Genomic DNA, 25828 nt, shown 5'->3' with positions numbered 1-25828 from the left:
GCGAAATCGTGAGGGTCGATGTGAGACTCGTTTTGGCGCCGTGTCTTCGCGCTGGGTCGGAGAGGAAGTGGCTGAGAGCTTTTTTTGTCGGCGTTGTTGCTTTTGTGGCCGTGGGTGGACTTCCTTGGGTGCATCGCAAGCGGTAACACGGCCAATCTGGGTTCAGGATGTCGGGCCTTGGTTGGCAAAAATTTGGTTTCGTATGGTATACCTGCCATCACAGAGGGGCGGCCTTATAGGCGTTTTCGAACAACTGACAAAGTATTCTTTCTCGAAACTTGCGGAATTTGAGCTCGGAAAGTTCTTTCGGAAGCCCCAGGAGCATTATGTTATGATCTCTAAGTATACCTGCAGCTTAAAGCCACTTAAAATCGTTTCGAAAGTCGGAAATTTCCACATACATTGCCCATAGGCACCGTCCAATGGGCATTGAGACTCTCTTGCACATCCTGGGGACGTTTGAGACGTTCTGCGGACGTCCACTGGAGTTCCAGTGCCCACTGAAACGCTTTTCTCACGTAGCCGTGAAACAACATGTTTCACGACGTTTGACGCGGTAATATAAAAAAATGTAATATTCTGTACCAGTAGTGCCACTTAGAGTCTACGAATCGTGCCTTGGATTGTTGATCTCTGTACCATCTAATGGACCCGGTGCTCAGATTCGGGTCCCAAACTCGGCCCTCGTTAGTTTTTTTTTTCTACTGTCCTTTGTCTACTCACGGTCATCGCCTTCGCAGGATAAATGGGAATAACTCTTTCAACGAAAAGGTCGCCATCCTTTCTCACATGGTGTGTTCGAGCGCAGCAGAGCTAGACACGGCTCGTTTCTTGATCCGGGGGCCGTGTGCCACGAGGGTATATATATGTACTGCGCACGGAGTACCTAATTTTGCCTGGGAACAGCTGATGGTCTGAGCAGTGTAGACATTGGTTTGCTTTTTATCTGCCTCCGACTTTTTTTTCTTAGCAGCTTGCTAAATGGCGCGGCAAGCCAATCAGCACGGTCCATTGGTACCGCTCAATTTGATTTTCCCACCCGTTGCAGTGTCCCGTGGTGTCCGTCTTGAGGTGCACTCCGCATGCGTGGAAGCCTGTACTCTGGAACCTTCCGGTGCACCGCAGCTTCACTTTGAATTAGTTTGACCCGCACGATGAGTAAGCAATAAAAAAATGCTAGGGTTTCAACGTAGTTAAACCGAGTAGACTTAATTGTAAAAGTATGTGTTTAGCCTGGTTGGCTCATGGTTTTGCTTTGCTGGGTCGTCTGCACGTCTGGCGACGATATTATACTCGCGTTAAGCTCTGATCAAAGTTAAGCGGGTCTGATGTGTTCGCGCCTCAGATGGAAGTTGATGAAGCCGGCAATGTGCAATGAACAGCGTGAGAGTGCGTTGCTGTTTAACACGAGGTGTGACTGGTGCGGTGATAGAACAGAGCTCTCGTGCAGTGGCCAGCGAAGCTTATATGCATGCGAAACCTTGGGTTCGAATGCCAGTCGGGGCAATATTTATTTATTTATTTATTATTTATTCAAGTTCAAGGTCAAGGCTTCAGCGATGGCCTGGCTTTTGCAGCTTTGGTTGTGAAGTAGAGCTTTCGCTGCAAAAGCGCGAACTAAACCCGGTTCGCGTCGGTAAATTATAACTGCTAGAAAAGTGTGAGACAGTGAAAAGTACACCAGTCAAACAGACTAAGGACGAAAAAAAGGAAAGCACACACACACGACGACTGGACTATCAACTGTGATTTACTGAAACAAATATGTCCCCCAGCAAGGCTCACAGGACATGCGCTGAGTGGCCATCAGTCGCCCGACAATCACGAAGGGAAGATAGCACAGCCATCGCCCGTGATCATCATCGTGCATCCTGATGACGCCTACTTCACCCTGATGAAGACGCCGCTATAGAGATAGGTCCATGCAATGGATCAATTACGGCGCTGTGCATCTCGCTCCATACCATCCTCCAGACAAACCCCTCCCCTCCCATAATTATGATCACTACACACGTACGTGTGCGAGCTGTGCCTATAGACAGGGGTCCTTTGCTGATTTTGGCGATTAAGTTCTTTAACTTTCCGGGCAATCACGTAAGGTATGTTGTGTAGTGGCTCACTGCAGAATTTCCACGTCACATGAACATTTGCTCTGCTGGCAACCAAGCATTGTGTAGTTACTCCTTAACGGTTACGTAAGGTTCTCTTTTGTGCTTGTCGAAGTACTAATCCTTGTTCCCGGGTGAGCGAGTTCTGCGGGATATCGACGTTTAAAATCTGTCTCTTCCGCGCGTATAAAATTGCACCACCCGCACCATCTCTGCTTTTACTGAAGTGTGTGCAGGTTTACTAAATCACAATACGCGTAAGAGAACGACCGGCCGAGCTTGACACCAAAGCGGTGACAAAAATTTAGCCCAGCACCAGGGACTCGATATCCGAGCCTGCGCCCATATGGGAGTAAAAAGGGAGTAAGCTGTCGTCTAGAGCTCCCCCTCTGTAAAAGGGGGTGTGCTAGAGAACAGCTTACTCTTTCTTTACTCCCTTCGGCTCAGAGTGTGGTCGTTGCCGATCCGGGATAGTCGGCCATTTTGGAGGAAAAAAGCTGCGCATTGAAAGAGCCTTCACCCTGTCGGTAAAATGAAGGGGTCGTAAAGTTGTAAGGGAAAGGGTCAGCTGGCTAGGTAAGCCAAGAGGCGGCGAGGCGTTAATAAAGAGAGGAGTCCCCGGCAGTCAGAGGCTATTTCGACTCCGCACCAACAAAAGAAAGCAGGAGGGGGGGGGGGGGGGGGGGGGCGTCAAAGAAGATTGCGCCGTGTCTTCACGCACACGCATCGCACGCTGAACATAAAAGCGCCAATTGCTGCCTGGCAAGCGGCTCTTTCAAGACGAACGTATCTTTTTCTATCATTTCTTTTTTCACGCCACTCGCGCAGCTGAACAGACTGCAATGGCTCGTGAGCTTCCCCGCAATAATGGGGCCTAGTCGGGCTGCGATGCAGGCGATGTCTTCATTTCTATGCACGCACACGTACACACACTGACACGTCTGCTATACAGTGATATGGCTCCATCTCCGCTCCGTAACAATTGGGGTGTCCTTTGTGCGCAGGGTATTCTTTCCTAGAGAGTATTTCCTGGGTAGGCCTTTCAGTTAACTCCGTGATCTCATTGAAAGGACTCCTCTTGGCCCAGATCTCTTTCTACTTTATTCTATTTCCATGCCAACAACGGCCCAAACAGGGATGTAGATGTCTTCGTTCGAGGGCGCGCATGCCGAGAAGCGTACAAGCTGCAGTGACGTCTTCATCAACGCTTCATAACAACTGGCGCACTCCTGACCCGCTTCCTTCCTCTTTTTTTGTATGCTGTGTATTTCCGGATTTACGCCGTGAATTCGCTCAAATATATTCTTGTGCGCCTGCCTGTGTCTTTTTCCTTCATCGTCCCGTAAAAGAGATCTACTCTGCCACGCGTGTCCTCAGTCATATGTACTATAATAAGCAACATCTTGCCTCACGTACAGCTATTATTCTCTCTCTCTCTCTCTCTCTCTCTCTCTCTCTCTCTATATATATATATACATATATATATATATATATATATATATATATATATAATATATATATATATATATATATATATATATATATATATATATATATATATATATATATATATCGTGCCAAAATACATGCGCTTTCGAAAAGCATGCAGGCAAAGCAACCATTTCAGTGCACTTAACTAGGCTAAAAAGCCAAATTTTGTCGAGCCACAGCACCAACGGTAATCGGATTTCCGGAATTTAAAAAAAAAAACCTGATATGTCTATTACTAGCGAATCCTTAATTGCAAATAGGCGGCTAACTGTAATGTTAAAAACGCAATTATTAAAAATTAACCAGCTTACTACTTAAGACTATTCACCGGTTTCCTGGTGCCCGCCAACACTGGTAATACTATGCTGAAGAAGCCATTGTTTTACCCCAGAAAACCCTATCTTATAGAATTATTTGAACTCTTCCCTGTACACGAGCTCTAATAAACATTCACGTGCCCTTCCCCAAATCGCTTTCCCATTTAGTGTCCGTTCCTCGGCCAATTTCTGAGCTCAACGTCGTTATGCAGTTCAAGAACACTGTCGCGGCCCAATTTCTGTTTCCCTTATTGTACATCACACACGAGCCGCTTTGTCACATACAGCCTCTTTCAAGCACTCAACAGTCGCACGTCCTCGCTGCTTATGCCTTCGAACGTGTCTACCGCACTTCCTATTTACACGCTTTTGTTTTATTTTTTCCGTGTCTGTTTTATCTCTTGGCGGGTCGTATCGGACCACTTATAAATCGTTTTCTTGCATGGCAGGGACGGGAAGGAAATAGCTTTCGTTTTGTGTGTAATTTTTTCTCTTCCGTTCACATAAGGCGTTCGTCGTTTATAGACACCTCGTGGGGACTGCCATGCAGCGTCAATGAATGGCCCGTATAATGAGAACATGCGGCGTTCGCAGAGCCAAGCGTTCGTACGAACGGGATTGCGTATTATAAAAGCACCGAGCCTTCCCCCCCCCCCCCTCCCCGGGTAAGTAACGTTTAAATATAGAAGCCGTAGGAAGACGAATAAAATGCGAAGGGAGAGTTCCTCGAAACGCTAGCGCGCTGTCGCTTGAAACCGCCTCCGTAGGCTGTGGAGCAAGCCACGAAGCGTATTGAAGCGTGTATTTATTTTCTTTCCTATTTGGCTCGCGCTCCTACTCAAAGTTCATTTCAAAAAATAAAAAAGTGCTGCGTGGGAGAGGCTTTACATGAATAGCTGGTTTTCGTATTTTTTGTTGCTTAAATTTAACGGTTTAGGCGCCAGCAAAGAGTGTATTGATGCAGAGCTAACACAAAGAAAAATAAAGATGTACCGGACTATACGAACTCAGACATTGGGGGCTCGGACCCTATAGGGAAGGGATCCCTAGTGCTCTTGGCGTCATCATCAATATCACGATGATGAATCTAATTGCGAGAAAAAATATTCTAGATTTTCAACTCCAACTTTCACCGGAATAAATGCACGTCTATTGCTGCAGCAAGGGGGACAATAAAGCCACGAAAGGCGCCACACAATCGAATTTTAAGCTGATACAAAATCTTATTACAATTGTCCTCGCTGCCCGTCTAATGGCCGCTTCACATGATGCGATTGTTGCCGCAGCGCAGTGCGATTTCTGCCGCTGTGCGACAGAAATGCGCGTCGTTCTCGTCGCAGGGCCACTGCGACAGACTGTCAACAAGTTGGCCGCACTGTCGCAGCGTCGGTGCGGTCGCAGCGATGGTCACAGTAGTCAGCCAATAGGAGTTCAGCGACATGACAGGAAAATCTCGAAAACGTTTCATTGAACATAATAATACATCACGGCTCAGTGTTATCACCCATGATTACGAAAGCAACGCCTGCCACGATGTTTGACATTTATTGCAGCCGACGAGTTTTCGTCCACTGAAAGGCCGCACCGACGCTAGGGTGCCGACGACACCGACAAGAAATCGTTGGCATGTGAAACGGCGGCTGCGATTACCGTCGCAACGACAGTGCGACAGGGCCGTAATTTTTCGTTCGCGTCGCGCCATGTGAAACAGGCATAAGACTGTTATAGGTCAAAATTCTCAGTTCAGTCAAGAAAAACAGACAAGTTAAGGCACAAATGAAAGGTCGTTCACTGTACGACTGACGATTTTTCTTTTAATACTGCACCCACTGCATTTACTTAGCCCAAGTATCCGTACTGTTAGGCAGTATTGAATGAGAAGAGTTTGCGATTGCGTTCTCGAAAACAACGCAAGACACTGAATGAATGTCGAATGTGGATTAAAATGCAGTCATCATTCTAACACTGCGCTACGCCCTAAAAACTGTTTCAAGAGTCCCCCAATCATAGGCCGAGTTGGATTACGTGCTCGGGCGTAACGGAGGCTCGTGACTGGTTGGTTTTGTTATGGTAACGTATCGTGCAGGGCACCATGATTGGTCGGGACGCGTAGACGGGAGTCAGCCGATCATGATGCATTCTTACAACTGCACTCGAAAGTGCATCGCCTCTTGACGAACACGACCACGGCTCACAACTGACGTGACTTTGAAACCTACAACTCCCGATGCGCATGCGTGCTGTCTATTAAGCACATGACCAACTAGCTACTACGTTCTAAGCTGCAGACTTCCATTAGAACTTAACGTTTTTTCACTTCCATCATTTAGAAAAAAAATTCGCATGGACACCTAATTAATTACCTCAGGCGTTGTTAATGCCGTAGCATTAGAAGCTGTGTTGATGCCTTTACCGGAAGTGGAGTCAGTTTCGGTCTGGTGGCGTCATTACTTTCCAACCAATGGGCGACTTTTATGAGCGACGACACATTTTTGTTTCTATTTTCCAATTAGGCCTCGGAGCTCGGAAGGTTTGCTGTTATTACTCGAAAACGATGAAGACTGCTGCGTAAGGGCGGAGTTTCGGTTGCGAAACCGTGTTAAAATGTAGAAAAGAACAGTGACGTGGACATTGAAGGATGCTGTCGCTACCCCCGCCGACGTTAATGTAGTCGAAGAAATTCTCTCAAGCGTCGTCAACGCTGTAGAGTTGCTCCCCTGGTAGGAGAACGTCATGCAAGAAGGCCTAACTCGCACTGGGCGTACATAAAAAAAGGACAGTGAATAAATACACGATGCCAGCGCACTGTCGTGAACACAGGATGTTCTATCTTCATTAGCATATACTCGCTCTGTCTGATCTCTTTTTTTGCTTTTCGCACCGTCAGCATCACCACAAGCTAAACATCGATTCCGTAAGAAGGCGCTGGAAAATTCATGAGAGTTGGAACAGGGCGTGAATTGGAAGGGCTAAAATGAAGCATGCACGTAGTCGGAAACGAAGAATGGAGAAAGAATCGCCTGAGGAAAAGAAATGCACGTCAGTTGCAAAACGTCAGCGTGATGCGTGTATGTTCAGCTCCACTCGCTTGTTCCAGTCCGTCGCTGAAGGACGTCAGACGCCCTCGGCTTGGTTTTATTTAGAGTGTACGGGCCTCGCGAAATGCAAAGCAGCGGTCCAACGTTTTGGCAGTCGAAGGGCAATGCAGTTTGCGTTTGGCAAACAAGGTCGTTTGCATCGGTAAACACCGAAGGAGCTACAAGAGAAAGAGAGAGAGAGCTCACAAGTAGAATGAAACAACACCAGAAAGAAACGCATATTTTCTTAGCCGCTGAAGCGCGGAGGTTCGACAGACTGGCGTACTTCAACGCGAAAATAAAGCTTGCGTTTTGTGCTGAGCTAAAAACACAGCAAGAATGTATGCAATGAATCGTTGGCACTGCTTACAAGAGTGAATGCCTAATCGCTATTCAAAGGGTCGGCCATTTTTGGGCTCAAAACGAATCATGGATTGACAACATGGTCTGAAGGTTTAGGTCTGATTGATTCGCGCGCCTTGAGCCTTGCGGAGTTTATCTGCCGTCTTCAGTTTCATTTGGTTCGGTTCCACTTCGGTTTTCTCTCTGGCACCGTCATCGGGGCAATCGTCATCGGCACCATCGTCACCTTTATCGCTGTCGCCTCGTAATGAAGTCATTTTTTCCCCGTGTTCGTAAAAGTCCTTCATCTCCAATATATCCTCTTCACTCCTGGTCGAAGTTTCGACTTTGTCGGCGTTAATCGAAATGCTATTTTTCTGAAGTGTGTTGCTGTTCGCACTAGCACGCAAAAAAAAAAATAGCTGTGGTTAAAACTGGCTGAACCTAGTAAGACGAGCAAAAGCTCTGTTAAGGTATAAGCGCAAGAAAGTAAGCACACACCGCGTGCTTTCATACAGCGAACGGCGCGTCACGTGATTTCCGGCAGTTGCGAGAGTGCCATCGGCTCCTCATACGCAGCTGTGGCGGGGCGCAGCGAGTCACGTGATTCGATAGTTGCGAGGTGAGCGAGCGCCGTCGGCTCAACGCGCGCAGCTGTGGGGAGTCACGTGGCATGACGTCAGAGCCAATCCTCCGCTCCTCCTGGTTTGAAGGTCAGATTTCATGGCCACATGACCTTCAGCTTTGCACGGGAGTAGAGCTTTCGCTATAAAATATATTGCAGCCGTCCAAAGGGGTCCTTTTCTACGAAAATTCCCTACGTTCACTGTTAGCGATGTCTGTGTAACTGTAGAAACGTGCCAAAGCGTCTTGCGGCGCATGCTTAGTTAAATACCTACGCAGAAAACAACCCCAGAAAATGTAGACAGGCGATTCTATTTAATCCCGAACCCAAAATCGAAGGAAAGAAGCTGAAATGAGCTCGTGTTTTTCAATGCAAAACAAAAACAAATCAGAAGTTAAGCCTAGACGTATCGCCGGAGATGGGGCGCAGAACCTTTCAGAAAATGATCCGATTTACTCAAATCGCTAGGACGGGGCCTCTTTGGCTGCTTTTCCAAAAGTCGGGAGCACCCCCTCTTACTTTATACCGGCCTTCTGGTCGTATGGAACGTTTCTTGCAGTCCTGTTAACCCGTTTAGGCTGATGGCTTATTGCTCTAACCACGTTCCAGCAACGTTTATTCCCTTGACCTTGCTTCATCACGTGCAGGGACTTTGCATACACAAACCAGCACGCGCCCCAACATGTATACGAGGTCACAGACGCGGGGTCCTGTTGACTCGGTTTAAAAAAAAAAACAGTTTACTGTTGGGCGCCGGGTTTCGGACACGGTTAGCTCTTGGCTTCTGCCGCAACGGATTCCCGCATTCAAAACGCTCGCGCGCAGACATGTATACGAGCCTTTCCACAACGCAAGTAAGGCGCAGATGCCCAAAAGCGTCAAAAAGATCCGCCTTGTGCAAGGTTTTTACCTCTGCAAGGGGCTCTCCCTATCGGATTTTACGGGCTTTGCCCTCCCTGACACCCCAAGTTCGTCGGCCTGCTAGATGGCATAAACATAAACAGCGGTAGCTGCGAGGACCGTTCTTTGATCGCCCACGCAGAGTTGGGAGAGGGGGAAGGGATGTAGGGGAAGGGCACGTCGCTTCTGGCCTCAGCCCTCCTTCCTTTCGGCACCGGGTTCCATGCATTGTTACCCGGAAGGGCTGACGGCTATTTCGGGTGCACTGGACCTTGTCTGGTGCTCGCTTCCGATTAGTGCTGCGCGGCTAAATAAACACTGACCAGACCCAGGCCTATACACCGCCGATGCGGGGGCCTGTACTACTGGGCTTCTAGCTAGCGGGGTCTGCGGAACACAGGGGCCCGGCCTCGTCCATCGGTGCTCGGCAGTTTTCCTGTACCCCTGCCGCAGCAGGAGAATAGTTTTTTTTTGTTGTTGAGGGCGCTTTCTTTCGCCTTGTATTTAGCTGCTGTGTCGTGTTTCTATATATTTTTGCCAGCTCCCTCTGTGAACTTTGCCCAAAGAGCACATAGCTCCCTGAGGACACTTTTTCTATAGTTTTGCCAGTCCACTCGGTGAACTTTGCCCAGAGAACCGCATAGCTCCCTGAAGACATTAGAACCTACTTTTCTTGCCCTTGGCGCCTGTTTGTTCTAACGTGTGCGAAGCTTTATACTTTGCACCACATTTTTTTTCAGGGCTAGTGCGCCCAGTTTTTTCCGGCTCCATGAGCCGTTACGTGCTGTGCGCCATCACTGCTTGTTAAGTTCTCTTGACCGCCCCGTCCTCAAAAACATGCTGCAACTTCTAGGCTTAGAAACTGAACAAAAAATGGGCTAAGAACAGTGAAGCCAGTGATGGTAAGTTAAGTGCCGGATCCAACAATAAGAGATAAGGCAAACAAAACAGTAGTTCGGTCAAGAGACCAGACGAGAGCTGAGTTTATTTTAGTTGAAACTCATAGGGGAAACTAGACGTGGGCAGGACGTGCGACGCGCTGTACTGGCCGCCGTCGTTTTAATGACGCGCCACACACACGTATGACACCACCCGGAAAGCTGTAGGACGAACGGTTGCATCAAAATTTTGATAAGGAAATTGTTTTTTTTTTTTTTGGGGGGGGGGGAAAGGAAATAGCGCATCAATTGTCTCGCATCTCGGCGGACGCCTCAACTGCGGCTTAAGGGAATTCACAGGTAAAGTGTCTGGGAAGGCATACAGCTGAAGGTGCATATGTCGTCGGTTCGAATGCCTCTCGCAAGCTAGCCCCGGCTGCTGCAGCAAAACAATGTTCCAGAACGACACCTACCGTTCGTGTCTGAGTTTTAATAAAATACGCGCTGGGGAGTCTACCATGCCTGTACCAACGTAACATTACTCAACTAGCAACCCGTCACAGAGCAAAGCTGAGCTGTTGCGATGCGCTTGCAAAAGTAACCAGCACAAAGCACATATAGAACTTTTGTAACAATAACTGTTAACAGAAACAGGCAGTGTACATATCGCATCTGGCATTTCTGACGCAGTGCCAGGTTCACGTCATAGGCAAAGTATGCGCAGAACCCGCAATTGGCTGGCTGGCTCCGGACTGACAATAATATGCGCGCAGCTATATTAAGAGCATGTGCTTAGTACAAGGAACAAATAGACAAAATGCAGAGGGAAAATGTATAAGTAGGCAAAAAGCACCATGCCCTCCCCCCTTTTCTTTTGTTTTTCTACGTAGAAACATTCGTGTTTTAAATGAAACGAATGAGGTGTACCTAAATTCGGGGCAAGGCTTATCGGAGGCCGACAGTTTACACGTGATCAGGTAATTACTTTCCCAGCATGCAACAGCATACGGACTATAGGGGTACTGACAATGAAGCATGCATGGTGTCAATCGGTAGCAGAAGATTGTGACAAACACGCACGACATGCCCGAATTTATTTTCGGGAAAGAATGGACTGCTTTCTGGCCATCCAGAAAGCCGCTGCGGAGCCTCCCGAGTGGCTCTCGAGGCTAGAGCCGCTCTGTATGCTACGTGAATTTTAGTATGACGAAGCCAGACTAATGCTAGCTGACCACGACAGTTGCGTATGTACATTGCGCTTTGGGTGTTTTTTTTTTTTGTTGAGTGTTTTTTGGTTAAATGTTATGGGCCAAAGCCAGGCAATAAAGAAAAAAAAAAGATAGCATAGTGCTCTCGTGTAGTGGCCAGTGAAGCTGATCTGTTCGTTCTGGGATGGGTTCGAATCCCAGTTGGGGCAGTGTTTATTTTATTTATTTATTTATTTATTTATTTATTTATTTATTTATTGAAGGTCAAGGCTTCAGCGATGAATCGGCTTTTGCAACTTTGGTCCTAAAGTAGAGCTTTCGCTCTAAAGAAACTGCGCCCGTGACCTTGCTGCAGCTATAGGCGACGTCTCGGGCACTGCCAGCTCACAAACTGTCCTGTATCGGCGAAACTTCGCCCGCAGTGACGCGCCGGCCGCGTTTCGTTTCGGAGAGCGGTTTCGCCCAACGGTGCCACGCGCCCTAGATTTTTTTTTTCGTCCCCCCCCCCCCCGAGAATGTGTCCCGCGGGACGACCCCGCGGCTGGTTCGTGCGCTTGGAAAGGAAGAAGTCATGATGCGGAGCCATCTCCGGCATCGACGCCACGCCTCTTTCCCTTCGCTTAGGAGCTACAATCCGGCTACATTGGCGCCGGTCTCGCGAAATAAATACATAAAACAGGAAGACGGTGAAAGGCAAAGGGAAAACAACGCATATACAGTGAACCCAGGGATATGACCGAGCACGTTCTGCGACCTACAAACTGGGTCATCGCAATTCTCCGCAATGTTTGTGGGTGTTTGTGTGTCTGCGGATGTGTGTGTCTATGTGCGCGTGTTTGTTTACGTGTATCTATGCTGTGTTTGTTCGCGCTTGTGTAGAGCGATAGTTGTATTTTTTATTTCATTCGGGTATGACTTAAGTCTTGACAGACATGGTGTACAGACGCTACAGGCGCTTGCGCACAAAAAGACGCGAGTGTTCGGGTTTCCGAGAAACTCTCGAACACGTGTACACGCATGGAACGTACGTGACATTGGTTCTTGGACGTCTTATGGCCCCTGGTGGGGGTCGTGGCTCTCTTTTTTCGACCTCGAAGGCGCTTTATTCTATAGGAGTTTATTTCTTTTTTTGCCTCCTATATAATCCTCAGCTGCGCTCAGTCTACCGGCCAAACTGCCACTGCAAGCAGCGAACGGGTCGCCTAATTCGGCCAATCGCCTCCTGAGCGGTCACCAGTCGGTTCACGGAGTCGTGGCTATACGGGGTAAAGTTCTGGGACCGGCGTGACATTGCCATCTGGGAAAATGACTCCGGGGGGCGCTCAGAAAGTTTTCGGAATGTGTGCCGTAACGAAGTGATCTAAGTCGCGTTCTCGCGACGCCGACTCACCGCAGCGCCGCAAGAGGTCGTTGAACCGCGGGCGCTTTTGTTTGTTCCTTTTTCTTTTTTCCTCGCGGCGTTTACTTGGGGGCTTGCCAGGGGGGACCGTACTTATGCGTTAAGCTGCTCAAGAAAGCCGATGCGAATTACGTAATTACGCAATAGAAACAGCAGCGGCAGCGATAACTGAGAGGCGTGGAACGCGTGTATTGGCGTGAACGCTAATTATAACGAATTTAGTTGCTTAGAAGCAAGGTTATGGCCCAGCGAATATACATTTATCGTGCGAGTATATGATTGCACTGTGTCCATGAAGGCGCGGCAATAATAATAATAATAATTGGTTTTTGTGTGGAAAGGAAATGGCGCAGTATCTGTCTCATACATCGGCGGACACCCGAACCGTGCCGTAAGGGAAGAGTTACAGGAGGGAGTGAAAAAAGAAAGTATCAGTAGCCGATCAGTACCGGATCAGTAGCCTAGCGCCCTAACCACTGAGCCACCGCGGCGGGTACGCAAATGACTATAGGCGTGACGCAGCTACTTATACTATAGTGCCTAGAATATAGGCACTATACTTATACTAAGGCAAGATCCACGCTTTCGGGCCAACGCTAGCCGAGCCAAATACGAAGCCTCATCTTCCCGGCGGCATTTCTGCGGAGGATGAACTGTAAGCCCTGTAGATAATGTTAAACTAACTCTATGGGCGGTGTTACGTTTCGAAATATCCCGAGCCTCGGGACAGTGGGTTTCGGACGGACATCCGCTGGTCTGGCCAAACTGCTCCAAGCTGCTTCCTCGGGTTCACGGCGCGCGTATGTTTTCAATTGTGTGCATAGGCAGAGAGGCGCCGAGAGGGTCGTGCGCTAAGTGGCAAAGCCCATTACAACCAGTTGCCGGAGGCGGCGAGAGTGTGTCTGGGTGTCCTGTTGGGTGGCCCGTGCGCGGCGGCGGACGCGGCTGCTGTTGTTTACAGCGAGCCCCACCACCTGTGTACCAGTCGTTCTGAAGACGCCTCCTCTTCCATTGTGCGGAACTCTGTTCGCAAGTGCTGCTTCGACTTGTGCCTTGTTTTCGCTCCTTCCACCTGGGTCGCCTTTCGTGTTTGTCATCGCTGCTGCAGGAACGGCCAGGCGCCGGAAGTGGCGAGGGTGTGTCGGGGACGTCTCGGTCGGTGGTTCCCGAAGAAAGTGCACGTGACTCAAAAGGGTAGTGATTGGACGCTTTTGATTAAACCAAGTTCCCCAACTAGGGACCTGGGGACTCGGGACCCTTTAAAACGAGCCGTAGTGCTCAGTGTGGGACCGAAATCACTTCGATCACCATGTAAATAAATCTCTGTTAGTTTTCTCTATTGCTCGACTCGTCTCTGCATCGTCGTCAAACGCGATGCCCGAGTGCCTGCTGCCCGACTTCTGACGATCGGCTCTTCGCTACCCGTTGGGTCCGCTAACGGAGCAGACACAACGCAACAACTGGTTGGCAGCGTCGGGATCGACTCCGCTGGGATCATGGTTGCACAGTTCGGTGAGTGCTGGGATTTTCTTCACTGAGGTTTCACCAGGCTTTGTACTTAGTTAGCTTACAAAGGTTTTGTATGTTGTGGCTATCTTTGACATGTTGTTTCAAAGTAAGTTGAAATATTTCCTGGTAAAGTGAAAATCTTGCAGCTCTAGAGGCAGCCATGGATCTGAAAGCATTAAAAAAGCCGCTTTTGCTGGAGTTGGCCAAAAATTTGGGTTTCGATGTCCGGGACCAAACAAGAAAGCCAGCCATCATCGCGGCTATCGAGGCACTTCAGGCAGACGACGATGAGCTCTCAGAATGTCTGGAGCTAATTGCGGAAAGAGAGAAATCAGAGCGGGAAGCAGAACAGAGAAATGATAAACGCTTAGAGAAAACGCTTGAGCTTAAGCGTCTTGAACTGGAGGTGCTAAAGGCTCGAAACGAAAGCGGTGAGAGCATAGCACCTAGCGTATGAGAGCAAAAGTCGGTCAGAATGAAAGACCTCATGCAACCTTATAGGAAAGGAGAGGACATAGGTCTGTTTCTGGTAAACTTCGAGCGCACGTGCGAGAAGGCAGGGTTTACCAGGGCAACGTGGCCACAGTGCTTGCTGACTCTATTGTCAGGTGAGGCTGCCAATGTGATTGCCCGCTTGTGTAAGGAAGATTCAGACAACTACGACAAAGTGAAGTCTAGTCTGCTGAAAAAGTACAGAATGTCAGCTGAGGCATTCCGTCAAAAATTTCGCAACGCCGAGAAGCAGAGGGATGAGTCATACCCAGACTTCGCGTACAAGCTGATGGCTAACCTGGGAGAATGGCTATAAGAAGCTAAGGCGTATGACGAAAGCGAGAAAATGATGCAATGCTTCGGCCTCGAGCAGTTCTACCGTCGGTTGCCTGAAGGCATAAGGCACTGGGTGCAAGACAGGCAAGACGTTACGACTGTCTCGAAGGCAGCTGACCTGGCAGAAGAGTTCGCCTCACGCCGTGCACTCGACAGAAAGGGAAGCCCTAAGAAAGAATACCAGAACAGGAAAGCATCTGGAGAGAGGGGGCAACTTTTCAAAGTGAAGGAGCAGGCACGGAGTGTAGAATCTTCAGAAAAGGGCGCGGGGATAAAAGAGGAAGCACCTGAAGCAGAAGAGCGCCAAAAGAAAGCATTTGAAAAGAGACGGGCGCCGGTGTGCTATAACTGCCAAAAGCCGGGACATATGGCGGCGGTGTGCAAAAACCCAAAAGTTGTTTGCTTGTCAGTGGACAGCAACGAGGAAAATTTGAAGCTTCTAGAGCCCTACATCCGAGATCTTGTAGGGAATGGAAAGCCGTGTCGCGTGCTGCGAGATTCGGCAGCTACAATGGACGTAGTCCACCCATCGTATGTAGAGCCAGGGCAATTCACCGGGGAGTGTGCCTGGATTAAACAGGCGGTGGAAGCCAATAGCGTGTGCCTTCCTATTGCTAACATAAGCATTGAAGGCCCCTTTGGAGTACTTCATACGGAGGCTGCCGTGTCAGCCAGCCTGCCGATGCAGTACCCCTATCTGTTTTCAAACAGATCAGATCAACTGCTGCGGCAGAAGGACCTCGTGTTCGGGGAGGGGACTGTCTACGCGCTAACTCGCTCGAAAGCACGAAAAATTGCCGCTAAGGCCATGCCGCTGGAAGCGTCAAGTAGCGTTGGTACGGTGGAAAGTGAGCCTCCTGACGCGTCAGGAGAGGTCCCCGCAACGGCGACTGAAGAAGTAAACATTCTGGGCAGCACTGAAAGTAGCAAAAATTGTATGGAGCTTAAAGAGGCCTCTGGTGAGCTTCTGATAACACTGGCATTTGATAGCCTGCAAAGATTGCTAGGGGTTGACCGATCGTCCTTGATAGCTGAACAAAGGGCAGACTCCACACTGCAGAGTCTTAGGTGCCGGGAGGAAGAAGGTGTTGCAAAGAAAAATGTGCTATTTCAAAAAAGGTCCGGGGTACTCTATCGTAGGTATCACGTGGTTGCAGAGTATGTCCCCTAAAAACGGCCGACTGCTCCGCTGGAGCCTCGCACTGCAGCAATACTCTTTTGACGTTCGGTACAAAAGAGGTAAATTGAACGGCAATGCCGATGGCTTAAGTCGCTGCTTTTAGTGTAACTGATAGTCTCGGAGATTCTGGCTTGTGTGCATTTTTTTTTCCTGACTTATGCGTACTATCACTTTTTTTTTATCGGGCATCTTGAACTCTTGTTTGTATGTTTGAAGAATGCTCAGGTTGCTTCAATTGCTGCCGTAATTGTGCAAGGATTAAAACCGTTTTGGTTGAAAAGAAGCCTGGCAAATTTCAGGGAGAGAGTCATGGCACTTGCTTGCTTTGCAGTTGTGGTTTCTGTGTTGTTCAACTGATGCTGCCTTCCTAGGAAGTAAAGTGGCCTGCAGAGAACAAGAAGCCGTCATTCTGAGAGAGAAAAAAAAAGGGAGCTGCAGAGACTACCTGAAGAAATAGAGTACCAGCATCAGTGAAGCACATGGTGAACACCATCCGCCCCAGTTATCCCTCTGAACAATGATTGTTGACCTTTGTCCATCGGGATCTCGGACACCGCCGGAGAAGCTGTTACGTTTCGAAATATCCCGAGCCTCGGGACAGTGGGTTTCGGACGGACATCCGCTGGTCTGGCCAAACTGCTCCAAGCTGCTTCCTCGGGTTCACGGCGCGCGTATGTTTTCAATTGTGTGCATAGGGAGAGAGGCGCCGAGAGGGTCGTGCGCTAAGTGGCAAAGCCCATTACAACCAGTTGCCGGAGGCGGCGAGAGTGTGTCTGGGTGTCCTGTTGGGTGGCCCGTGCGCGGCGGCGGACGCGGCTGCTGTTGTTTACAGCGAGCCCCACCACCTGTGTACCAGTCGTTCTGAAGACGCCTCCTCTTCCATTGTGCGGAACTCTGTTCGCAAGTGCTGCTTCGACTTGTGCCTTGTTTTCGCTCCTTCCACCTGGGTCGCCTTTCGTGTTTGTCATCGCTCCTGCAGGAACGGCCAGGCGCCGGAAGTGGCGAGGGTGTGTCGGGGACGTCTCGGTCGGTGGTTCCCGAAGAAAGTGCACGTGACTCAAAAGGGTAGTGATTGGACGCTTTTGATTAAACCAAGTTCCCCAACTAGGGACCTGGGGACTCGGGACCCTTTAAAACGAGCCGTAGTGCTCAGTGTGGGACCGAAATCACTTCGATCACCATGTAAATAAATCTCTGTTAGTTTTCTCTATTGCTCGACTCGTCTCTGCATCGTCGTCAAACGCGATGCCCGAGTGCCTGCTGCCCGACTTCTGACGATCGGCTCTTCGCTACCCGTTGGGTCCGCTAACGGAGCAGACACAACGCAACAGCGGCGGTGTCAGAAAATACGCCTATAGTCACGTGACTATAGGCTCGGCTAGCGTTGGCCCGAAAGCGTGGATTTTGCCTTAGTATAAATAGCTGCGTCACGATGATCTTCTGCGTGAGCGGATTAAACTGTTTCTTTACACTGCGTTTTTCACTTATTCAATATATTTGACGCAGAAGACGGTTCGCTGCTATAGGCTGGAACGGAAACTTTCACATCATTTCTTGGAACTTTGCCTCGAGGAGAATATTGTTACGGCTGAATCCACTTTTTATGCGAAACAACAACCAAGCGAAACACGAAACCACATATTCCCGGGGGAAAAAAAAATTCCTGCGTCTCTCCATGGCGGATGAACTATAGCAGGTCCACTTTTCCATATAGGTAGCATATTTTCTAAAATCTATGCATGACCCCGCCGTCGTGTATATGGTGGGATTTCAGGCACTAAGTTTTGAGGGGAATATTATCGACGGGTTGCATGAAGGGATTGCTTGTTATGTTCGACCATGCGCTTGAAGGCTGCGTATCAGTGTCGCATACATCGCATACCGACGTCTTTCTGTCTTTGCCTCTATTCATTTCGCTCTCTCGTTCGATCACTCCTTCTTTCTCCTTTCTTCATTCGTTGCTGCATCCCGATCTCCTTTTTTTTTTTGCCCTCTAAGGTTTCTTCCATTCTTGTTTCTTTCTTTCCTCATTTTCTTCCTTCTTTCCGTCCTTCTTCCCAAATTTCTCTTCGTTTTCTTCATTCCATCTTTATTTCTTCTCGTCCTTCTTTCTGTGTGCTTTCTTTCCTTTTCATCGTCCTTCCCTTTTCAGGCTTCATTTCGTACATTCTTCTGTTCTGTCTTTCGTCTCTTTCCCTCTTTTCTTTTTCCTTTGTTTCTCAACTTTTCCTGCTTTCCTCTTGTCTCTCTCTATATCTTTTTTCTTCCTAGCTGTTTTCTTTTTCTTCTTTCTCACATCTTTTTTTTTCTTTATGCGTTCTATCTTACAGCCATTGTCAAACTAATCTGCTGCGCTGTGATAGGGAGCAACCCGACACCTTCCACACAAGGGTTTGGCGAGTCGACTCGAATTTCCAATCCCCCTCCCCTCTCTCTTGCCCAATACGACTTCGTCGTCGCAGGAGATATTTTGAAACTGCGGAACCCGATGCGCCGCTTCGTTAGCTGTTGGGAGAACGCACGTCTGCCGTTACGCTTGACAGGCAGTTCAAGCAGGTCGTGTTGCCCGGCATGCTGACGACGCCCACGGGTTCGTCTCGCAGCGTTTTCTAGGGTTAACGCCACCACCTGACTCGGATCACTCCGTTGAATGGTGGATAATGATGCAATGTTTTTCACGCAGTTATTTTGACAACAGAGTTATATCTGCGGTTTTAAAACAGCACAGTCAGCAGGAAGGGGACCGCGGTTCAGGGTATGCCAAGGACGCGCCCGATTCCCGACGTCCTCCATTGTACAGTCGCCCACAGACCTGTGTAGAGCGCTCGAACTCCTGGCCGTCTGCGCTCCGCAGCGCGCAGAGTGACGTCTAGCGGCAGCGCCTGGTTCGAGATAGCGCATGTCTGATGCTCAGACTACAGTCAAAGATGCGCAATCTCGAACCAGGCGCTGCCGCTAGGCGTCACTCTGTGCACTGCGGAGCGCAGACGGGGCGCAGTTCGAGTAATAATAATAATAATAATAATAATAATAATAATAATAATAATAATAATAATAATAATAATAATAATAATAATAATAATAATTGTTTTTTGTGGAAAGGAAACGGCGCAGTATCTGTCTCATATATTCGTTGGACACCTGAACCGCGTAAGGGAAGGGATAAAGGAGGGAGTGAAAGAAGAAAGGAAGAAAGGGGCGCCGTAGTGGAGGGCTCCGGAATAATTTTGACCACCTGGGGATCTTTAACGTGCACTGACATCGCACAGCACACGGGCGCCTTAGCGTTTTTCCTCCATAAAAACGCAGCCGCCGCGGTCGGGTTCGAGCGCTCTAGACAACTCTGTGGAGGACTGTACTCCGCCATACAGGAAGACAGATTTCGTGTGCTGGGATAGCACGACTGGTCTATCCACAGCTAAAGCTAAGGACGGGGCTTTTATAGTCGGTACGACGTCATCGTTTGTCCTGACTTCAAATTCCCGCGTCGAAACAGTTCGACAGTAGTAGTAGTGGTTGTTTGGTTATTACACAAATGCAACAAGGAAGGAAAAATATCATTGCCAGTCGTGGCAACTGCGATCTAGTGTCTTAAGCACCCCAGCTGTGGCCGACTTAAATAATGGGACAGAGACAGGATAGCAGGGAGAAATACGGAGGGTAGCGATAGCGAGAAAGGACAGCGTAGAGCTTCACACAAGATTTGCAATATTTGCAAAAAATTTACGCTTATTTCGCTTTATGCGGATGATCCAGATTTTTTAGTCGTCTTTTCAGCCAGTCGGTAGAGGGCTATCAAATTTTGACGGTCGTGATAATCTAGCTCGCCGGATTGAATGTGTTACCACTGTGCCGGAGGTCGGTCCATGCGGTTTTCCTCGATCCGTGCATCTGATGAGACAGAGCATTGGGTGGCCAATCTTTAGTACGGGTAATTTCGAGGAACGTGCTCGAAATGACAACTTCGCAAGCGGTCTTCGGTTCGCAATAAAGTGTACTTATAATGACGATCGCTTTCTACTTGACATGACAAGGCGTCGTAAATCCAGGAGTTCAGTTTATTGGAGGGTTTTATTCGCTCTCGATTTTCTTTTCGTGATATTAATGGCTATATATATATATATAGTTTGCGAGAGGTTGACGTGCTTGACTGCTTAAAAAGTATATAGTGAAGTATACGCTTCGCTAGAGGAAACATTTTTATTTGGCTCGACATTTCGATCGAACCGATCTTTCTTAAGATCGGTCTTGAAAAATATCGGTCCTCCGATCGAAGCGTATACTTTGCTATATACCAGGTGTTTCAGGGAACGTGATCACTCGTGTTTAAAAATAGGGTTCTTGAAGTAAACGGAAGCTTTTTCCGGCACAGTAATGCCAGCGTTGGCGGACGTCAACAAAACAGGCGAATCATCTTAACTAGCTAAATGATTAACTAAATTCTAATAGTTAACTTTTTAACTATTACCAATAGGCACCTGACTGTACTTAGAGATTTGTAGCCGGCCGTTAATAATAGCCATGTCAGTTTTTAGAATTTCGAAAACGCCATTACTCTCGGCGCTGTGGCACGGCAAAATTTGGCTACATCGTGCTAAAATGCATGGACTTTCGAAAAGTATGCAGGCAAAGCAACCCCTCCAGTGGTCGTAACTAGTCGAAATAGCCAAATTTTGTCGTGCCACAGCGGCGAGAGAAATGGCGTTTTCGAAATTCCAAAAACTGATATGGCTATTACTAACGACCGGCTACAAATCTCTAATTACAATCAGGTGCCTATTGGTAATAGTTGAAAAGTTAACTATTAGAATTTAGTTAATTACTTGGCTAGTTAAGATGATTCGCCTGTTTTTTGACGTCCGCCAACACTCATATTACTAAGCCGCAAAGTTCTTCTCGTTACCTGAAAAACCTTTTTTTTTTTTAAATTAGTGATCATTTTCCCTGAAACACATGGTAATATACGCGTGCACACCCGAACCCCGCTTTCACTTCCGTAACACGAGAACGCAATTTCCAGGCCCATCTCCCCCCTCCCCCAAAAAGAGCCTTTCCATGCCGCCGCATTCACTTCTGGGCCAACCGCATCAACGTGTTTTTCGGGTCGCTGTCAAAGAAAGCGAATAGAAACAACAACAAAAAGTAACTTCATTCATTACGCCCACGTCATCTTGTAGTCAGTCATGCATATTCATGAAGGAGTGCTTTCTAACCCCTCCTTATTCTCTCTCTTCCTTCGCAGAATTTGAAAGCGGCGGTCTGGCCTTGCGGTCGCCTCTGCAGCCACGGTAAGATTATACACATAAATGCGTGCTGACATTTTCAATTTTAGAAGGGCCCGTGCGCATAATTAGGACAGTGTTGTGCCTCCGTCCTCTCCCTGTGTATGGCAGCCCTATATACGCTATCCATCCATCACGTGGTAACAGAAATTACATTCTCCAAGAGTGGTGCATTATACACACTTGCGAGCTGGAGAGTATAAAAGAGCGGCTTCATTAAAACTGTTTTTTGGGAGATACACGGTGCTCTATTCCTGGTTGTTTCTACTTGTTTTCTTTGCGTAAAAGGCGGCGAGCCCCGGGCTACAGGCTAATTCAATATACGGGAGGAGTCCCCCTGAAAAGACCCGTGAAAAGCTTCGGAAACTTTATGACGCTCTGCTGTGGCCACTATACATAACGCGCATTAGAGAGAGTAAGTGACGAAGTTCCGTGTTAGAACGTGTACTACCGAGCTGGTAGCGCACTCAGTGACCCATATATTTTTGACATACTGTGTACACAGGCACAAGGGACAGGGGAAGTAAGGGAGGAGGGTAAGCCTACCTGTGTGCAATGTTTCATCATCATCATCATCATCATCGGTCTGACTACACCCACTGCAGGGCAATGTCTCTCCAGTTAACCCGGTCCTTTGGCAGCTGCGCCCACCCTGTGCCTGCAAACCTCCTAATCTCATCCACCCACCTAACATTCTGCCGCCCCCTGCTACGCTTGCCTTCTCTTTGAATCCGCTCCGTTACCCTTAAGGACCAGCGATTACCGTGCCTTCGCATTGCATGCCCCGCCCAAGGCCATTCCTTCCTCTTGATTTCGACTAGGATGTCTTAACACGCGTTCGCTCCCTCACCCACTCTGCCCGCTTCCGGTCTCTTAACGTTACACCTATCATTTTTCTTCCCATAGCTCGCTGCGTTGTCCTCAACTTAAGCTGAACTCTTTTCGTTAGCCTCCACGTTTCTGCCTCACAGGTGAGTAATGTGCAATATTTGCTTGTTTAAATTTAACGAAAGGAGTACCGTCTACTCGGGCGCTACGCGCCGACCCTGCTGACAATAGACAGGACTCGGCGACGACTCTGTCGCCATCTGCACACTGAAAGACGGAGCATAGCAAGCAAACGGCCGGCAGTCTGCAGCATGGACACTATTTGCTCAGGGGGCCCCTGGCGGCCGAAGCAATGAATCATCAGTCAGAGGCTCGGCGCGTAGTAGCGTAGGTGGAGGAGGTGGCTGCTCAAACATGGCGGACGGCGGGCGAGTTACTCACCTGCTGAGCACGCATATCCCACAACGCCGCCGTCGCGAGGAGGCTCGCCGCTTACGGGATATACGTACGGCACTCCTCTGTGTTTCCGTGTCAAGGACGCTGTACGTATATGCTTTGTGACTTTCGCTTGCCCGCGTCTCGCCTTTATTTCCTTTCATTCCGCCCCGGGTTCCTTCCTTTTGTTTCTATTCTGCAGCGGCTGCGACCCAGCTTTGATTTGTAGTGTTGTATTGCTAGACGGCGCTTTTGTTTGTTTTTTGTTGCGGCGTTTGGCGAGAAGGAGTAGTACGTTGGTGCTGTCTTGACCTCTGACGTTGACTCCTGAGGGTCTTCCCTAGTGTTCCGCTTCAAAGGTTTCCCCGGTTTCCCCATGCCGTCCGTCTCTGCCCCCCCTCCTCCTCGGTTCTTACCGTTCCGAAGAAAAAAAGAATGACCTGCGCTCTCATATGTCGGACTCTTTAAGGAACCATTGATTGATCTGTGAATGCCTGCTTTGTGAAGCAGCGTTGCGGGCCCTACCTGGATCACGCCTGTAGTGGAGGGCCCCGGTCATACGGAACGTTTCAACGTTCCCTCACATCGCACAGCAGGCGCAGGTTGCTGCACGTCTTACGGAACAGAAAACGTAATGACGCAGTCACACTGGTGTGACGCGATCGCCTTTTGACCAATGAGAAAGGAACATTGCCGCGGTCACCCGACGGCCAATGAGAACGTGCCATATGTGGGCAAGTAATCCAGGCTTATGGTCTACGTACGGCCTTAGACATCTTGTGGCCTTCGCAAGCCAAGCTGTCTTGACTCCACACCTTCTCTTCCCTCTCCCTCTTTCTCCGGGGACGCCAGTGTCAGCCCTACGCGACCGCCGGTACCCAGGCCTGGCCAATAACGTCCATCAGTTGCGATGACGTGGGCCGAATTTGCCCCCTTTTGTCTTTGGTGCTAAAGTTGACACGACCCCAACCAAAAATCTTGAGTGACAGCTGGAGCTTGAGGGTGACCTTACCATTTGACATCGTCGCCATCGCTTCATCGTCTGAGTTTAAAGATTGTGTAACTGATCATCTTCAATGCCAGATAATCATTGCCGTTTTCCTATACTCAACTCTAACCCCACCCCCTTATGTAACACCTCCTTGAATTTGGGAACTGAAACTGAAAACATGGTTCCAACCAAGAATCTTCTGCGAAGCTTGACGTTGAGAGTGGCCTTGGCCAACATGGAGAAATAAATATTGCCACGACTGGGATTGGAACCCGCGGCGGCGCGAACAGATCAGCTTCGCTGGCCCCTGCGCCAGAACACTATGCAAAACCATAAGCCAGGCTAAACACATGCTTTCGCACGCCTACTCGCTTTAACTACGTTAAACCCCTACCAGGTTTTGTTTTATGACAATACGGTTTGACATAGTCACATGACGCTAACCTCCTTTTTTTTCCTTCGTACGTAAGAAATCTGGAAGAGGACGCAGTGCCTGTGTCCTTTCCGGGCGTTATAAGCTGCATGGAAGGGGGTAGGGGTCACGGCTATCACGTATACTTGTTCGCCATGTAGAGGAACTACAGCCTTGGCACTTTCGAAGTTTTAAAGTTATACGAATGTTTGTGTGCCGCCATGTCCGTGGCCACTGAGCTGCATGGCCACCTCTTAGTGACTATTCGGCGCCGTGGCTACAGCACTCCGAGCTTTGGCGGTCAACTCTGCCACGAAGCCAAGGCAGAGCAAGAGCTCGGGTCACGGTCGCCGAAGTCTGTAGGCACAGGGGCAAGGCAACGCCTGGTGGCGGAAATTGCTCGTTAAGCGAATTAGAACGGCGGGCAAGGCAGCCAGTCGGGAGCAATTATCCACTCACCCCTGGGCCACTCGGTCTCTTCGGGTGTCCTAGTGACGCCGTGAAGAAGGCCCGCAAAAAATGAGAACAGAACGGGAAGGCAGCGCCAGACTGCGAGCCGCTGCTTCACGTACCGAACGGTGATGTCATTAATTAAACCGGAACGTCAATAGTGACCTCGTCCTCTACTTTACACTGCGTGTGCAACCTCACGTGCAGTGACGCCCGTGACTGAAGCAGGCCAGAACTGTACGGACCCGCCGCGGTGGCTGAGTGGTTAGGGCGCTCGGTTACTTTCTGGATTCGAACCCGACTGCGGCGTCCGCGTTTCGATGGAGGCGAAACGCAAAAGGCGCCCGTGTGCTGTGCGGTGCTGATCAGTGCACGTTAAAGATCCCCAGGTGGTCGAAATTATTCTGGAGGCCTCTACTACGGCACCTCTTTCTTTCTTTCTTTCTTTCTTTCTTTCTTTCTTTCTTTCTTTCTTTCTTTCTTTCTTTCTTTCTTTCTTTCTTTCTTTCTTTCTTTCTTTCTTTCTTTCCTTCCTTCCTTCCTTCCTTCCTTCCTTCCTTCCTTCTGTCTTTCTTTCTTCCTTCTTCCTTTCTTTCCTTCTTTCTTTCTTTCTTTCCTCCTTTGTTTTTTCTTTCCTTCCTTCCTTCTCTCCTTCTTTCTTCCTCTCTTTCTTTCCTTCCTTCTTCCTTCCTTTCTTTCCTTGTTTCTTTCCTTCTTTCTTTCTTCCTTTCTTTCTTGCACTAATAGCTTCAACCCTTCCCTTACTGCGCGGATCGGGTGTACGAGATGTGAGACAATTACTGCGCCATTTCCTTTCCTCAAACACCAAAACGAACTCTATGGTGCCCCCCTTCCACGTCACCCATTTTAAGTTACTGCCTGCGCAATCTCTTGGTCGTTTCGTGCGAAGCTTCGCAGGCACTCCTTGGACAGACGTCGTCTTTAGCAATCCGCTAGAGGACATAGTATAAGCTGTGCCCTTCCTATACACCGGAGCAACATATTTGGCACGTTTAGACCTCCGTCAGTCCACCGTACTGGCACGCTATACTTATGCCTGACAGAGATACTGAGGATAGCTCCACTCAGTTATGCTTCTCGATAAAAAAAAAACAATTATATGGTTATTTTTGTTTTTGTTTAGCTGCAAACTTCATTTATAGACGTAACGTTTTTTTTTTCCGCCGTCCATTAAAACTTGTCACTTCAAAGCCGAAGAGGACTCCCTGATCACCAACCAAGCCTACGGTGGGACAAAAAAAAAAAGGCTACAATAATGTTCCGGCCCATGCCACTAGGTATAACGGGCGAAAACTAAGAAAGCGCCCAAAAAACAGTATTGACATCACCGCAGTATATTTGCTAGAATGGGCGGTAGTGGCGACACCTGCATTTCAATTGTTCACCTATTCTAGCTTATAAAAGCTTCGTTTTCGCCGAAGTACCTGCTTTCGAATTACACCGCGGTAATCTGTCGAGACAGGCCAACTTCAATTCTGCCTCAGTGTAGTTTTAATCCGAGGTGGGTCGTTATGAGCCTGTCACGTTCGCTAACGAAGGTGAAAGAC

General features: G+C 48.7%; 1 protein-coding gene across 4 annotated transcripts in view; it reads left to right on the top strand.

Moving 5' to 3' along the window:
- LOC144102066 (extracellular serine/threonine protein CG31145) overlaps positions 1-25828 on the top strand; it is a 250432-nt gene that overhangs the window by 73981 nt on the left and 150623 nt on the right. For 3 of the 4 annotated variants that reach the window (XM_077635340.1, XM_077635341.1, XM_077635342.1), the window contains one exon: positions 21105-21150. The exons of the other annotated variant lie outside the window; for it this stretch is intronic. The gene's annotated coding sequence lies outside the window, so the exon portion shown is untranslated. The remainder of the gene's footprint in view (positions 1-21104; positions 21151-25828) is intronic. 4 annotated transcript variants of the gene reach the window in all.

This window comes from Amblyomma americanum, chromosome 8 (genome assembly GCF_052857255.1).
Source record: "Amblyomma americanum isolate KBUSLIRL-KWMA chromosome 8, ASM5285725v1, whole genome shotgun sequence".
NCBI lineage: Eukaryota > Metazoa > Arthropoda > Arachnida > Ixodida > Ixodidae > Amblyomma > Amblyomma americanum.
This window is presented reverse-complemented; position numbering and strand designations above follow the sequence as displayed.